The sequence below is a fragment of the Pelophylax lessonae genome (genome assembly GCF_965119305.1).
Source record: "Pelophylax lessonae genome assembly, chromosome: 1".
Classification (NCBI taxonomy): Eukaryota; Metazoa; Chordata; class Amphibia; order Anura; family Ranidae; genus Pelophylax; species Pelophylax lessonae.
Window position 1 is genome coordinate 5,639,064 of NC_138768.1, and position 17,492 is coordinate 5,656,555.

The 17,492-nt window shown below is 45.2% G+C and overlaps 1 pseudogene across 1 annotated transcript in view; it reads left to right on the forward strand.

The window, feature by feature from the left end:
- The window catches only part of LOC309567775 (vomeronasal type-2 receptor 26-like), a 411,836-nt pseudogene that overhangs the window by 14,280 nt on the left and 380,064 nt on the right, over positions 1-17,492 (forward strand). Inside the window, exon 3 of the transcript in view lies at positions 6,151-6,310. The product of the transcript in view is annotated as a vomeronasal type-2 receptor 26-like (transcript). The remainder of the gene's footprint in view (positions 1-6,150; positions 6,311-17,492) is intronic.

The following is a 17,492-nucleotide window of genomic DNA, read 5'->3' on the forward strand; positions in this document are numbered from 1 at the left end:
GACCCCTGCACTCTGTGTTACTCACTCCTGACCCCCTGCACCCTGTGTTACACACTCCTGACCTCTGCACTCTGTGTTACTCACTCCTGACCCCTGCACTCTGTGTTACTCACTCCTGACCCCTGCACTCTGTGTTACACACTCCTGACCCCTGTACTCTGTGTTACACACTCTTGAACCCTGTACTCTGTGTTACTCACTCCTGACCCCTGCACTCTGTGTTACTCACTCCTGACCCCTGCACTCTGTGTTACACACTCCTGACCCCTGCACTCTGTGTTACACACTCCTGACCCCTGCACTCTGTGTTACACACTCCTGACCCCTGTACTCTCTGTTACTCACTCCTGACCCCTGCACTCTGTGTTACACACTCCTGACCCCTGCACTCTCTGTTACTCACTCCTGACCCCTGCACTCTGTGTTACACACTCCAGACCCCTGCACTCTGTGTTACTCACTCCTGACCCCCTGCACCCTGTGTTACACACTCCTGACCTCTGCACTCTGTGTTACTCACTCCTGACCCCTGCACCCTGTGTTACTCACTCCTGACCCCTGCACTCTGTGTTACACACTCCTGATCCTTGCACTCTGTGTTACACACTCCTGACCCCTGCACTCTGTGTTACACACTTCTGACCTCTGCACTCTATGTTACACACTCCTGACCCTTGCAATCTGTGTTACACACTCCTGATCCCTGCACTCTGTGTTACACACTCCTGACCTCTGCACTCTGTGTTACTCACTCCTGCCCCCTGCACCCTGTGTTACACACTCCTGACCCCTGCACTCTGTGTTACACACTCCTGACCCCTGCACTCTGTGTTACTCAGTCCTAACCCCTGCACCCTGTGTTACACACTCCTGACCTCTGCACTCTGTGTTACACACTCCTGACTCCAAAAAATTGGAAAGGTGTATCTCACACGTACCGATACAGACTATGCCGCAATTTAATTATTTTTACCCCAAAGGGTGTAGATTGAATAGCGGAATAGAAAATATGATATCAAAAGGTGTATCTATCTCACACGTACAGACCCAGACTAGGCCCCGATTACAATTTTTTGTACCCTAAAGGCAGGATGAGGAGTAGGAGGAGTTCGGAACAGGCAGAAGGCAAACTGAAGCACCCTGCAATCCTCGGTGGTGTAAGATGCGCCCAAAAAATTGGAAAGGTGTATCTCACACGTACCGATACAGACTATGCCGCAATTTAATCGTTTTTTCCCCAAAGGGTGTAGATTGAATAGCGGAATAGAAAATATGATATAAAATTGGTGATTTTTCAATAGCACATGTGAACACAGCAGTGTCTTATGTTTTATGTCACGGTCAGTTCTGCAGCAGGCTATGAAGGGAAAAAAAAAAGAAAATTCCCCTTTAAGTTTGTAATTTTTAAATAGATTAGTACAGACTATGCCGCAATTGAATTTTTTTTAACCCAAAAGGATGTATATTGAATAGCGGAATAGAAAAAAGTGTATAAAATTGAAAATCACTCAATAGCACATGTGAACAACACAGCAGTGTCTTATGTCACGGTCAGCTCAGAGAGAGTCAGCAGCAAGAAGGCTATGAAGGGGGGGAAAAAAAATCCCCTTTAACTTGTAGTAAAATATAGCTGATGAACGCTGCACACAACTGACTGATAAAAATAGATTTTTTCTCCCTCCTCCTCCTCCTCCTCAGTGGGCTCAAGTGAGGGCAAATCAATGTAGACTGTCCCTGCCTAATCGCTCCAGCCTGTCCCTAATATGCTCAAATAACTTTCCCTGCCTACACTCCGACCTGTCCCTGCATTCTTTTCGGACACAATACAATTTTTCTGCACTCTTGACTCATAGAAGAGTATTTTTTTTTAACCAAAACACTTTGAGACCCTCCCACTGTTATCATAATTAGGCCACACCCACAGGTCATTGTGGCACACTATGCATGTCTCATCATTTCTCTAATCATAGTGCCCAGAAAGATTTAGACTTTCAGTGTCTGCCTTTTGTTCCAAAAATTTGTGGCCAATTGTGTCAGGGTGTGTTTTTGTGGGTGTGGCTACACATAGGCACGTGATCTGTGGGTGTGGTGAAATGTGGGCAGGGTCAGTAGAGCGTCACTGGATTTCATTTAGAAAATCTGGGATCCTCAGTACAGCTTTAAAATCTCATAATGATAATGCCATTCCAAAAGGTGTTTTTTGTAACATTTTACAATCTGCATCACCCCCATTGATCCTGCCATGGAGGAGCTTCTTGTTGTAGAGTGACACTTTGAGTTGAGCTCCTGCATTTTCTCCTGAACTCCCAATGGAGGCTACAAGTGGTCGGATTGGTTGCCTTCCACCGAAAACAAACTCCAGTATGGGGATGTGTGAATCTCTATACCCCATGGAGGGAAATAAAAGCTTTATGGCGAGGATCGATGTGAATGGATTAATGGTGGAGGCATTTAGCCTGCAGGATGATGATAGATTTATTGATAAATTGGCTAAATAAAATATCTACATGGTGATTGCTGTGTTCAGTCATTATATAGAAGCGTTCAATGCTTTCTGCTTCATTGCTATTCATATGATAGAACGGTGTCACTGGACTTTTACTGCAATCAGTACACGGGGGAGGTGACTTATTCTTGATTTTTTTAAAAATGGTTATTAACCACTTTAGGACCGCTCACTGTGCTGCTACTGCGGCACAGCGGCTCCCCTGGGTCCAGCGACGTAGACCTATGCCGCTGGACTCCTAGTGGTCTCGGCGGCGGTGGGGGGGCTCGCTCCCACTGTGTTTAGATACAGCGGGAGTCGGGCCGGAGGAGGAGAGACGGCGATTGCCGCCTCTCTTCCCCGATCCTCGGGGAAATAGTGAGAAGATCCGCCTGCTTATGTAAACAAAACAGGCGGATCTTCTCAGTGACAGACAGGAGGAGATCACAGGATTCAGCATAGCTGAACCTGCAATCTCTGTCTGTGTCACAGAACCCCCTCTCCCCCCCACACACGTCAGTAAGCATGAGGCACACATTAAACCCCTTAAACACCAGCAGTGTTAACCCCTTAGGGACATATTTAACCCCTAATCACCAATAAAGTTAACCCCTTCCCTGCCAGTGTCATTAGTACAGTGACAGTGCATATTTTTAGCACTGATTACTGTAGTAATGTCACTGGTACCCCCAAAAGTGTCAAAAAAGTCAGTTAGGGGTCCGATCTGTCCGCCGCAATGTCACAGTCCTGCAAAAAATCGCATTACTAGTAAAAAAAAAACAGTAAAGATGACATAAATCTTTCCCGTAGTTAGTAGACGCGATAACTTTTGTGCAAACCAATCAAAATACGCTTATTGCGTTTTTTTTTTTTTTTTTTACCAAAAATATGTAGCAGAAAACAATTTTTTTTTTTTTTGGGGGGGGGATGTTATATAGCAGAATGTGAAAATATAGGTTTTTTTTTTTCAAAATTGTTGCCCTTTTTTTCAAAAATTTTAAAATTGCACAGGTGACCAAATACCACCAAAAGAAAGCTCTATTTTTGTGGGGGGGGGGGGGGGGGGGCGTAAATTTCATTTGGTTACAGCTTCGCACGACGACAATTGTCCGTTAAAGTCACGCAGTGCCGAATAGCTAAATATGGCCTGGTCAGGAATGGGGTAAAATCTTCCAGTCTTAAAGCGGTTAAAAATACGCTCATTGAGAATTTTTTTTTTGTCAAAGACATGTAGCTAAATACATTTTGGCCTAAATATATGACAAAAATTGAATATATCGGATATTTTTTAACTGTCAAAGTAGAAAATGTCAATTTTTTGCAAACTTTTTGCTATTTTTTATTAATATCGCAAAATATGAAAAGCGCAGAGGTGATCAAATACCACCAAAAGAAAGCTCTGTTTGTGGGAAAAAAAGGACGTCAATTTTGTTTGGGTACGGCGTTGCATGACCGCGCAATTGTCAGTTAACCACTTGCCGACTGCCTAACAACTATTTACGTCGGCGGTCAGCCCCTCACAGGCAAAGCGACGCAGGTCTACATTGCTAGGCTGTAAGGGTTTTGGGAGCGAGTGCGTGCCACTGAGTGCGCGCTCCCGCTCGCTCACAGACCCCCTCCGCGCGTGTGCCCGGCGGACCTGATGTCCGCCGGGCACTCGCGATCGTCCGTGACAGCGGAGACGGGCAGGCAATGTAAACAAAGCCGCCTGTCATTCTCCCCTGTGTAGAAATAGTGATCATACGGTTCTACTATGTAGGACCGTTGATCTCTGTTCTTACACACACAGCCACAGCCAATCACAGTTAGAAACACGCCCCTAGGGACACACACAGCCCCTCCCTCTCAAAAAAAGTTAACCCCTTCACTGCCAGTGTCATTTTTACAGTAACAGTGCATATATATAGCACTGATTACTGTAGTAATGTCACTGGTACCCCCAACAGTGTCAAAAATGTCAGTCAAGGGTCCGATCTGTCCGCCGCAATGTCGCAGTCCCACAAAATAAATCGCAGATCGCCGCCATTACTCGTTAAAAAAAAACAACAAAAATGACAAAAATCTTTCCCTTAGTTAGTAAACGCAATAACTTTTGCGCAAACCAATCAAAATACGCTTATTGTGATTTTTTTTACCAAACATATGGTAAAAAAAAAAATTGGCCTAAAATGTTAAAAAATTTAGATTTTTACATTTTTTTTTTTTGGGGGGGGGGGGAATTTCATATAAAAAAAAGTGACAAAAAATGTTATTTTTGCAAAATTGACGCTATTTTTTTGTTTATAGCGCATGATCAAAAAATCGCACAGGTGATCAAATACCACCAAAAGAAAGCTCTGTTTGTGGGGAAAAAAGGACGCCAAATTAGTTTAGGTACAGCGTCGCACGACCGCGCAATTGTCCGTTAAAGTCACGCAGTGCCGAATCGCAAAATAGGCCCTGGTCAGGAAGGGGGTAAAATCTTCTGGGGCTTAAGTGGTTAAAGTCGTGCAGTGCCAAGTTGAAAAAAGTGGCCTAGTCATTGAGAAGCAAAATCTTCCGGGGGTAAAGTTTTTAAACAAAGATGGTGATTGTCTCTTTGCCTCAGAGAAATACTAAAGTGAGTTTTAAAAATGAATAGGAATTAGAGCTGCACGATTCTGGCCAAAATGAGAATCACGATTTTTTAGCTTGGAATAAAGATCACGATTCTCTGTGTAACAAAAAAAAAAATTGGGATAACTTTACTGTTACGTTTTTTTTTTTTTTTTTTTTATTCATTAAAGTCTATTAATTGCGTTTGAAAGACTGCTGCGCAAATACAGTGTGACATAAAATATTACAACAATCGCCATTTTATTCTGTAGGGTCTCTGCTAAAAAATATATAAAATGTTTGGGGGTTCTAAGTACTTTTCTAGCAAAAAAAAAATGATTTTAACTTGCAAGCAACAAGTGTCAGAGAAAGGTCTAGTCTTTAAGAGGTTAAACTTCCTTTCTCCCTGGCAGAGGAAAGGAAAAGATACAATGTAATCATTTTGTTTATAGTTACTGGGAGACTTAGGCTACATTCACACCTGAGCGTAGCGTTTTTCGCGCGTTTTTTACCGCGATTTTACCACGACTTTTACCGCGATTTTACCGCGATTTTTACCGCGATTTACAGGCGTTTTTTGATTGAATAGATACCAATGGAAAACGCCTGTAATCTGCCCAAAAAGAAGCTCATGTACTTTTTTGAGCGTTGGGCGTTTTGTAAACAGCGTCAAAACGCTCAGATGTGAACAGGGGCCATTGAAATGAATAGGATTTGTCTTGAGAGCTGATCCTAGAGCAGAAAAACTCCCCAAAAACGCCCCAAAACGCCTAGATGTGAACGGAGCCTTAATGCTGATAGGCGTTTGCTGGAGGAAAGATACAATGTAATCATTTTGTTTATAGTTACTGGAAGTTTTCCACAGCTGTTTTCTCTGCTCCCTCAGCTATGCAAAGAATCGAGAATATGTCAGGTTTAGATCGTCAGGGGGGGTGAATCGAGATCGCGATTTTCATACGATTAATCGTGCAGCTCTAATAGGAATGTAATAAGAGAATGAAGTCGCAATGTGAAAACCACATCACACATTTCTCTAAGGTAAATATTCGGTATAAGTCCTCATTCGATGTGTGATGGTTATCCTCCTAAAGTGTGACTCTTCCTTTATATCTCATTGTATATTGAAGAAGCCGGAATCCCTGTGCAATGACAGATGTCCTCCCGGGTTCAGGAAAGCTCCCGCTGATAGAATCCATCTCTGCTGCTATGACTGTGTTCCATGTTCCGAGGGGGAGGTGTCCAATGTAACAGGTAGGAGGAAGGAAGGGGGTGGTAAAAATTAAAATGTGATATTTATTGGAAATATATTTTTTTTTCAAAGGAAATATGTGAGCTGCCTGCCACTGACTGATGTGTGATTCTTGGGGTGTCCTCAACCTCTGCTCAGTCACTGACCTGGAATAAGAATGCCCAATCCTAATTGTTAAAGTGGTTGGAAAGCCTTTCCTTATAAACAGGAGAAGTGACCGGCCACAGGTGATACACAAATCTGAAACAAATCCTCCAACATACGTTATATCGGTTTCAATGAAGTCTTATCTTCTCTACCTCACTTCAAAGTGAAGAATTTATAAAGCCTGTCTGCGCTGTCAGGAAACAGGCGGTGGGGAGTTGAAGTTACACTCTGCAGAGCTCAATGAGGAGAGCCTGGGAGATGATTGGAGGGAAGGGACACACCCCCTCCAGGGCCGATCCTATGGTGCCAGATGCCTGGGTGCAGATATATTGCTGGCGCCCCTACATGGGTGTGGTCATCTTACTTACTCCTCCCCTTTACAAATGTTTCTATGGCAATGACTCAAACACAGAGATGCTCACCTAAAGAGTCTTCCTTACCCTGGGATCCTCCCACAATCTCTTAACAATAAACAAAATACAGGAAGAGAAGCAGAGTACTCCTAATGGGACCTGGAGGGGCGTCTCTCTAATGGACACAGAGAGGGACTCTGCTAGAGAGTCTGTTAGAAAGAGCCTTCAGACATACTGCAGACATACTCAAGGAGATGGTCAGAGACTGTGGACATGATACAAGAGATCAATGCATCAATGTAGCCTCACCATTGCCCATCAAACGCAGCCTACCAGTACTCATCAAATGTAGCCTACCAGTTCCTATCAAGTGCAGCCTCATCAGTGCCCATCAAATGCAGACTACCAGAGCCCATCAAATGTAGCCTACCTGTGCCCATTGATGGGCACTGATGAGGATAGATTTGATGGGCACTGATGAGGCTGCATTTGATGGGCACTGATATTTGCAGACATACTTCAGGAGATGGTCAGAGACTGTGGACATGATACAAGAGATCAATGCATCAATGTAGCCTCACCATTGCCCATCAAATGCAGACTACCAGAGCCCATCAAATGTAGCCTACCAGTGCCCATTGATGGGCACTGATGAGGATACATTTGATGGGCACTGATGAGGCTGCACTTGATAGGCACTGGTAGGCTACATTTGATGGGCACTGGTAGGCTGCATTTGATGGGCAATGGTGAGGCTACATTGATGCATTGATCTCTTGTATCATGTCCACAGTCTCTGACCATCTCCTGAAGTATGTCTGCAAATATCAGTGCACATCAAATGCAGCCTCATCAGTGCCTATCAAATGCAGCCTACCAGTGCCCACCAAATGCAGCCTACCAGTGCCCACCAAATGCAGCTTACCGGTGCCCACTAAATGCAGCCTACCAGTGCCCACCAAATGCAGCTTACCGGTGCCCACTAAATGCAGCCTACCAGTGTCCACCAAATGCAGCCTACCAGTGCCTGGATGACAGAGCGGTGATCTCTCGTTGTGCCATGGAGCTTTTGGATTGCGCTGGAGGCCACTGTAACAAAGTTCAGCCTTCTAACTGAATCACACTGATTCAGTTTCCCGGCATTGGATCAGTGTTTTGCCTATCAGAGGAGTCCGTCTAGGAGGCAGGACTTTGTTACAGCGGCCGCCGGGCATTTCAGATCCAAGCTTCATGACACAGCGGGAGATGCCCGCTGTGTGTGACACACACAAGGAGAGGAGGAGAGAGAGAGGGAGGGAGGGAGGGGAGGACTCTGTGGCCCCCCTCTGCCTCAGCTTGTGGTTCTTGGGCGCAGTGCACCCTGTGCTCCCACCAAGGATTGGCCCTGCCCCCCTCCACACAACACACAGGAACAGAGTTGGTGCTGTCAATCAGCTTGAGGTCCCTCCTCTGTTACCCTGTCAGGAAAACGTGTCAGAAGTGATTCATGCTGATAGCAGAGGAAGGAGGCAGAAGACAGAAATGACACTTAGTGCTCTGGATTAAGACAACTACACACTATAGAGGGATATTCTTTGTTCATAATTCATGTTTGAGATTTACAACAATTTGAAAAAAACACAGACATGAAATCTCATCTCATTCCCGTTACTTTCTAAAGCCACAAAAAAATGGTGTCCCAATGAAAATGCCTTGTAAGTTCCCTTTGGACAGTTCTTGCAGGTTTCCATGCTGTGGTATCGGGGTGATTATACTCACGTGGAAGATCCTTTTTCCCAATGAGTTGCACCAATCCAAACTTCTGTTTTAGGGCATGGCAGCCCACTTTTATTGAGCAAAATGGAACGTTCAAATACCATCAGTTGCTCATGCAGGGGATCTTCCACATCAACATGATTAGTCTACAGAAAATGCCAAGCCACCTGTCTCCCTTGTCAGCAGCACCTCTGCTCTTCTTACCGGTCCCTCTGCCTGTACTGTCCTGCTCTTTTGGTTCCCCTGACTTACTTAGCATTTAGTTGCAATGTCCTGCTGCATGGCCCAGACCTGGACCCTACATAGGGGTTCTCCTGACACTCTCATAGGAGCCCACCTGCTCATGGCTGGGCTCCTCTGACCCCTGGGTGAGCTATTCTCAGGCTTGAGTATATAACGTAGTAGATGTATATTAGGAGCTGCGCCAGACATATATTAAACAATCTATCACAGTAATACAGTCCATGAACAATCTAATGGAGTAGAACTGCAGGTAGAAAGAAAGGACCCCATCCAATCAGCCAATCACCAGTGAATTGTGAGAGAGATGAGTTACACCCTGTGCTGACACCCGTAGCCTCTTCCCGGAACTTTTGACCCTCCTGTCACAGAGTGGTCAAACAGGCATGAGAGGAAACAGCGCTCGTCGTAAATGATGGTTCCTAGTCACATTCCTCAGCAGGGAGAGAGAACTTCACAATTCACAATGTAGTATTGAGTATATAACGACCCTGCACACCTCACACAGGCTGCAGGAACCTGGTAACATCCAGACACAGGCTTAGAGTTTCCTTCCCCCCCAATACACTTTGTAAACTTTAGGCTCCAGGGCCAATCCGGAGCTACAGAATCCAGAGAAAACCAAAAAAACAGCTTTGGGGAAAAGGTGCTTTGAGAGCATCCCCCCATGTTGAGGGCATGTGGCCTGGTATGGTTGAAGAGGGGGTGGGCATGCTCGCCCCCCCCCCCCCATGGCCTGCCAGGCTGCATGTTTGGATAAGGGCCTGGTATAGATTTTGTGGGGGACCCCATGCCATTAAAAAAAAAAGGATGGGGGGGGGGGTTCCCCTAAAATCCATACCAGACTTGAAGGGCCTGGTATGGATTGAGGGGGGCATGCTGTTTTTTTTTCTTCACAATTTTTCATCACTGGCATTTTTTTGTTTACATTCATCTGTCAGTGGGGAAGCCCGCCGACAGCCAATGAGCCAATGGGGAAGCCCACTGACAGCCAATGAGCCAATGGGGAAGCCCGCTGACAGCCAATGAGCCAATGGGGAAGCCCACTGACAGCTGATGAGTCAGTGGGGAAGCCCGCTGACAGCTGATGAGTCATCGGTTGTTAATGACATGACATCTGGCTACCCAGCCCACTCCTTAACCACTTAAGCCCCGGAGGATTTGGCTGCTAAAAGACCAGGGTTTTTTTTTGCGATTTCTTACTGCGTGACTTTAACGGACAATTGCGCGGTCGTGCGACGCTGTACCTAAACGAATTTGACGTCCTTTTTTTCCCACAAACAGAGCTTTCTTTTGGTGGTATTTGATCACCTGTGCGATTTTTTTGATCATGCGCTATAAACAAAAAAAGAGCGTCAATTTTGCAAAAATAACAATATTTTTCACATTTTTTTATGTGAAATTCCCCAAAAAAAAATGTAAAAATCAAAATGTTTTAACATTTTCGGCCAATTTGTTTTCTGCTACATATGTTTGGTAAAAAAAATCGCAAAAAGCGTATTTTGATTGGTTTGCGCAAAAGTTATCGCGTTTACTAACAAAGGGAAAGATTTTTGTCATTTTTGGTGTTTTTTTTTTTTTAACGCGTAATATCGGCGATCTGCGATTTTTTTTTTTTGCGGTACTGCGACGTTGCGGCGGACAGATCGGACCCTTGACTGACATTTTTGACACTTTTGGGGGTACCAGTGACATTACTACAGTAATCAGTGCTATACATATGCACTGTTACTGCAAAAATTACACTGGCAGGGAAGGGGTTAACTGTATTGGAGAGGGAGGGGTTAAGTGTGTCCTAGGGGCGTGTTTCTAACTGTAAAGGGACATGGCTATTGGTGTAAAAACAAAGATCAACGGTCCTACATAGTAGAACCGTCTAATCTTCATTTTTACACCAGGGAGAATGATGGGCGGCTTGTTTACATAAGCCGTCCGCCTTTTTCCCTTCACCGGAGCGATCGTGAGTGACCGGAGGACGATCGGGTCCGCCGGTCACACGCACTGACTTGTCAGTGAACGAGCCGGGGCGGGCACGCGCCCACCCGCAATTGGCTCGCAAGTCAGTGACAGGCGAGTCACGTACCCCTACGTCACTCTGCCTGGCCGGGGCTGAACGCCGCAGTATATAGTCGTGCGGTGGTCGGCAACCGGTTAATAACCAGCTAATCTTCACAGAATTTGAATTAGTCGATCAAATTGTTCTGAAAATTTGGAATTCATTAGAAAATTAATAAACGAAAAAGAATAAAAAAAAATAAAACAAAACAAATTTTAAAATGAAAATTTGGAATTAATTAGAAAACTAACTTACAAAACTAAACAAAATTCATGACTATTTCATTTGGAGAGGGCCCCCTCTCACAGGACACAAATCTCTGAATAACCAAAATTTTGCCCGAATTTATATTTGAAACAAAATTAATTGCACATGTCTATTTATAAGTGCCATAATATTTGGGAATTCCTGGTGAGGACATCTTACCAGTAAAGACACTGAATGATTTATGAATTTATCAATGTGTAATTCAATTTGACAGAAAAAAATTCTATCTTAAGAGATTTTGTAACTTTATTATTTCCCATTGCAGATAGTGAAAACTGCTTCCAATGTCCTGATGAGAAGAAAGAGAAATATGTTTACAAAACAAATGAATTTCTGTCCTATGAAAACGATGTGATGGTTTTCATTTTTTCATTAATGTCCTCATTATTTTCAGTTATTACATTATTTATATTACAAGACGTTATTTATCATTGGGATATCCCCATTCTGAAAGCCAATAACCGGACTGTGAGCTTCATCCTCCTGACCTCCATCTTGCTGAGCTTCCTCTGTGTCTTCTTCTTCCTCGGACGTCCTGTGGATATAATCTGCATGCTGAGACAAAGTTTATTTGGAATCTTCTTCTCCATCGCTGTCTCTTCTGTTCTGACCACTATCACTATTGTCTGCTCTGCTTTCAAAGCCACCAAACCTGGCAGCTACTGGAAAAAATGGGTCATGGTCAAAGTATCTAATTCTTTGGTCCTGACCTGCTCCTCTGTCCAAGTTCTGATCTGTATTATTTGGTTGTCAGTGTCTCCTCCCTACCAAGAGTATGATATGGACTCCTATCCTGGGAAGATCCTCATTCAGTGTAATGAAGGGTCAGTTATTGGGTTCTACTCTATGTTGGGTTATATTGGGTTTCTGGCAGCTGTGAGCTTTGTTCTGGCTTTCATGGTGAGGACATTACCGGACAGTTTTAATGAGGCCAAGTACATCACCTTCAGCCAGTGGCGTACCAATAGGGGGGGCGGTCCGCCCCGGGTGCCACACATTAGGGGGGTGTCAGTGTGTCAGGGAAGATCAGGGTGACACCCGGGGCCGGCCGCCAGACTGCTTCCACCGCGGAGGAGGAGGAACTGTTTAAAGCAGAGAGGATGTGAGAGACTCACAGTCACTCCGAGCCCTGAATACACAGCGATCGGCGCTGCCGCAGTTTACTATGCTGGTTAATGAGAAGGCGATTGGTTGCTAGGACCGCCTATCAACCAATCACCTGCTCATTAACCAGCATAGTAACTTCTGCAGTTCCCGCCGAGGCGCCAATCGCTGTGTATTCAGGGCTCGGAGTGACTGTGAGTCTCTCACATCCTCTCTGCTTTAAACAGTTTCTCCTCCTCCGCTCTCCTCCTAAAAAGGTAGGGGGGGCGGGGGGGGGGGGGCTTTGTATTGTACAGGGGTTATTTTGAGGGGGGGGGGCTTTGTATTGTAAAGGGGTTATTTTGAGGAGGGCGGGGGGGGCTTTGTATTGTAAAGGGGTTATTTTGAGGGGGGGGGGGCTTTGTATTGTAAAGGGGTTATTTTGAGGGGGGGGGGGCTGGGGGCTTTGTATTGTAAAGGGGTTATTTTGAGGGGGCGGGGGGGCTTTGTATTGTAAAGGGGTTATTTTGAGGGGGGGGGCTTTGTATTGTAAAGGGGTTATTTTGAGGGGGGGCAGGGGGGCTTTGTATTGTAAAGGGGTTATTTTGAGGGGGGGGGCGGGGGGGCTTTGTATTGTAAAGGGGTTATTTTGAGGGGGGCGGGGGGGGCTTTGTATTGTAAAGGGGTTATTTTGAGGGGGGTGACTTTGTATTGTAAAGGGGTTCTTTTTTTGGGGGGGTGGCTTTGTATTGTATAGGGGTTGTATGGGGGGGGCTTTGTATTGTATAGGGGTTCTATGGGGGGGCTTTGTATTGTATAGGGGTTCTATGGGGGGGGGCTTTGTATTGTATAGGGGTTCTATGGGGGGATTTATTGTAGAGGGGTTCTATTGGTGGGGGCTTTGTATTGTAAAGGGGTTATATTGGGGGGCTGTGTAATGTAAAGGGTTGTATGGGGGATGGGGCTGTGTAATGTAAAGGGTTCCAATGGGGGGCTGTGTAATGTAAAGGGGTCCAGGGGTAAGGGGGCAGTGTAATGTAAAGGGGTCCAGGGGTAAGGGGGCTGTGTAATGTAAAGGGGTCCAGGGGTAAGGGGGCTGTGTAATGTAAAGGGGTCCAGGGGTAAGGGGGCAGTGTAATGTAAAGGGGTCCAGGGGTAAGGGGGCTGTGTAATTTACAGGGGCTGTGTAATGTAAAGGGGTCCAGAGGTAAGGGGGCTGTGTAATGTAAAGGGGTTCAGGGGTACAGGGGCTGTGTAATGTAAAGGGGTCCAGGGGTACGGGGGCTGTGTAATGTAAAGGGGTCCAGGGGTAAGGGTTCTGTGTAATGTAAAAGGGGGTCTCCATACATTTTACACATGACACGTCAATGTTCGTTGCCTGGGGGGGGGGGGGGGGTGCCAGATATAGGATCCGCCCCGGGTGCCAAATGCTCTAGGTACGCCCCTGCCTTCAGCATCTGGATTGCCATGATCCCGGCCTATCTGAGCACCAGAGGGCAATACATGGTGGCTGTGGAGGTTTTTGCCATATTGGCCTCCAGTGCTGGAATATAAGGATGTATATCCCCCCCCCCCCCCTAATTGTTCTATTATAATTTCCAAACTGAGCAGAACTTGAGGTTTCAGAAAATGCGTTCTCCCTTAGGGGTCAGAATTATCAGTAGAGTTTATACAACAGAAAAATCCTTTTTACTGATGTATGACCTATTAGTTATGTTAGATGTGCGAAGTACAAGATTACACACTCTTTACACAACACAGATCACACATGTTATTCACTTAGTCCTGCTAATAATATTCATAGAGTATCTGGCTGCAGCCGTTCAGTGCAAATTCCCCTTTCCCCCACCACCTGCATTAGAAAGACACTTTAGCAGGCTGTATTCCTCCCCCACCAAATCCGCTGCAGAGCAGGTTTGCCAAAGCTGAAGCCATAAATTCATGAGGGGCCCCTCCACTGTCAAAACCCACCTCTGAAGTGTAGAATTGGTGAGAGCATTACCAACCCACCAAGCACTCTATATAGCAAAACCCAGCTAGACCTCAGTTTCAGAGTTTGCTGTCAGGTCCTTAGACATTACAATACTTAACCACTTGCCGACCGCCGCAGGACTATATACCGCGGCAGTCAGCCCCTCCTGGGCAAAGTGACGCAGGGGTACGTCACTTGCCCACAAGCCTCTAGGAGGCGCTCTTCCACTACCGCTCATTCCCTGCCATCCCCGCGCGTGTGACCGGTGGCTCCGATGTCCGCTGGTCACTCGCGATCTCCCGCAGGAGAGGGAGAAAGACAGACGGCTGATGTAAACACAACCGTCTGTCAGTCTCCCTTAGATCATGACAGAGGCTATGCGATCCTACTATGTAGGATGGTATGTGTCTGTTATGTTCTAACAAGCCACGCCCCTTGACAGTTAGAATCACGCCCCTAGGGACCCCTTAATCACCAGTAAAGTTAACCTCTTCCCTGCCAGTGTAATTTTTACAGTAACAGTGCATATGTATAGCACTGATTACTGCAGTAATGTCACTGGTACCCCCAAAAGTGTCAAAAATGTCAGTCAAGGGTCCGATCTGTCCGCCGCAATGTCGCAGTCCCGCAGAACGCCGCCATTACTAGTTAAAATATAAAACAATAAAAACGACAAAAATCTTTCCGTAGTTAGTAAACGCAATAACTTTTGCGCAAACCAATCAAAATACGCTTATTGCGAAATGTGTTACCAAAAATATGTAGCAGAAAACAAATTGGACTAAAATGTTAAAAAATTTAGATTTTTACTTTTTTTTTTCAGAATTTCATATAAAAAAATGTGAAAAATATTGTTATTTTTTTCAAAATTGTCGCTCTTTTTTTGTTTATAGCGCAAAAAGTAAAAATCGCACAGGTGATCAAATACCACCAAAAGAAATCTCTGTTTGTGGGGGAAAAAGAACGTCAATTTCATTTTGGTACAGCATCACACGACAATTGTCGTGTGAGAGTCCTCAGCATGGTATCCTACCAAAAAGATGCGGCACGCTACGTGGCTACCAAGGAGGGGACACGGCGGCCATATTTTTGGTAGGTTTTATCTGAATAAAGCCTGTTTTGACGTTATTACACCATGGAAGTCGTTTTCTCTCCACATATTTATTTATCATGAGAGGAGCGGGTGCGGTGGCTGAAGGAGCTGGTACATGTTATCTTGCTGTCTCCAGGATTTGCTTTGCCCGCTATTCATGATCCCTGTGATGGGGATCGTGGTGCTCTGGTAAGAGGCTTATCTTATCTTCATGGTGGTGGCTATCCTCACATTTTGCTTGGATTACTTATATGATCACTATTGGGACTGCATGCTCTGAGGAATCTACTCAGCATTATGATTATATGCCAATTTTTTGGACTGGATTAATTTACTGACTGACGGACAATCGGTCTATATTGTGTTTTTATAGTGCTACATCATCTATTACTATTGACTGATATGCATATGACAGTGATCAGGGCACTGGTTTGGTGTAGGGCATTGATAAGGCAGTAGGTGTGGTGTATGGCGATGATCAGGACACTGGTATGGTGAATGCCTTTGATCAGGGCACTGGTAAGGCACATGGTGGCGATTAAGGTGCCAATAGAACCTATGGCAGTGATCAGGACCCTGGTATGGCAAATGGCAATGATAATGGTGCTGATTTTGCATATGGGGGTGATTAGGACACCTGTTTGTGTATGGCGGTGATCAGGACTCTGGTATGGGATATGGCTGTGATAAGGATGCTGGTATAAGGTGTAGTGGTAATCAGGATACTGGTGTGGAGCATGGTAGTGGTCAGGATGCTGGTATGGGCTATGGCGATGACCAGGACACTGGTATGGGTTATGACATTAATCAGGGTGCTGTTAAAGCAATGATCAGAACACTGGTATGGGGTATGGTGGTGATCAAGACACTGGTGTGGGTTGTGGGGGTGATCAGGATTTTGGTATGGGTAATGGCTATGATCAGGGCGTTGGTATGGGGTCGATCAGGATGGTGGTTCAGTGTATGGCGGTGATCAAGGTGCTAGTATGGTACATATCAGTAATCAGGATGCTGGTATGAGATATAACGGTGATTAGGACACTGGTATGGCATATGGTGCTGATCAGGACACTGGTATGGTGGTAATTAGGACACTGGTATGGGGTATCGGAACATTTGTATGGGGTAGGGTGGTGATCAGGACATTGATATGGGGTCAATGTATATAACGATGATCAGGACACTGGTATGGCATATGGCAGTGATTAGTGTTGGGAGAATGGGTTGGCCCGAGCATTAGTTGGGGTTGAACATTGCCTGCTCACCTCATTCGGAGAACACCCAATTTGCAGGATGTTCACCCCACCAAATGCCCTGCAATGCACTGTGGACTGCACAGTGCCTTCTGCTCCCTGATTGGGCAAAGCTTTGTCCAGTCAGGGTGCAGTAAAAGCTAGCTGTTAAGCATCTGGGCCAGGAAGCCATCCACAGTGCCCTTAACAACTGATGAATTGGCTTCCCCGCAGATGGCTGAAAAAAAAACATAAAAAGTATTAAAAAAATAAAATAAAAAATGGCATGGTATGGATTTTAGGGGAACCCCACTCCAAAATAAGCCCCCCTTCCTGGACCATACCAGGCCACAGGGCCTCAACATTGAGGGGTGGGTGCTTTGGGTGGGGGGCCCGACACTTGCAACTGCAAGTCAATTTAAAAGTGATTTGACTCCTTTTTTTCTTTAGAAATGTAATTTTTATGTTCTATAAATGCTACAGATGTGCACTTTACAGGCAGACTAAGGAGACCAGGCACAATATTTAAAGGAATTTTCCATTTCTATTGATGCACTTTAAGCGTCAATAAAATCACTGCTCCTGAAAAAAAAAATAGTTTTTAAAAAAACATTTTACATTTATACATTTCCCCCAGGGTAGTATCCGGACTCCCATACCCTTTTTGTGGCCAATTACTTGCATATACTATAAGCCTTCAAAATGGGTACTTTTGATTTCTCATGTTCAGCTCCCATAGACTTCAATAGAGTTCGCTGTTTGGGGCAGAACTATTCCCCTGTTTGGTATTTCCACTGCAAACCAAATAGGGCGGCGTTTTGCCCATCTCTAGCGGTGATCATGAAGTTAGTGTGAGGTATGGCGATAATCAGGGCACTGGTATGGGTTATGGTGGTGCGCATGACGTTGGTGTGGCATATGGTGGTGGTCAGTAGGGATGAGCTTCGAGTTTGAGTCGAACGTAAGTTCGACTTGAACATTGGCTG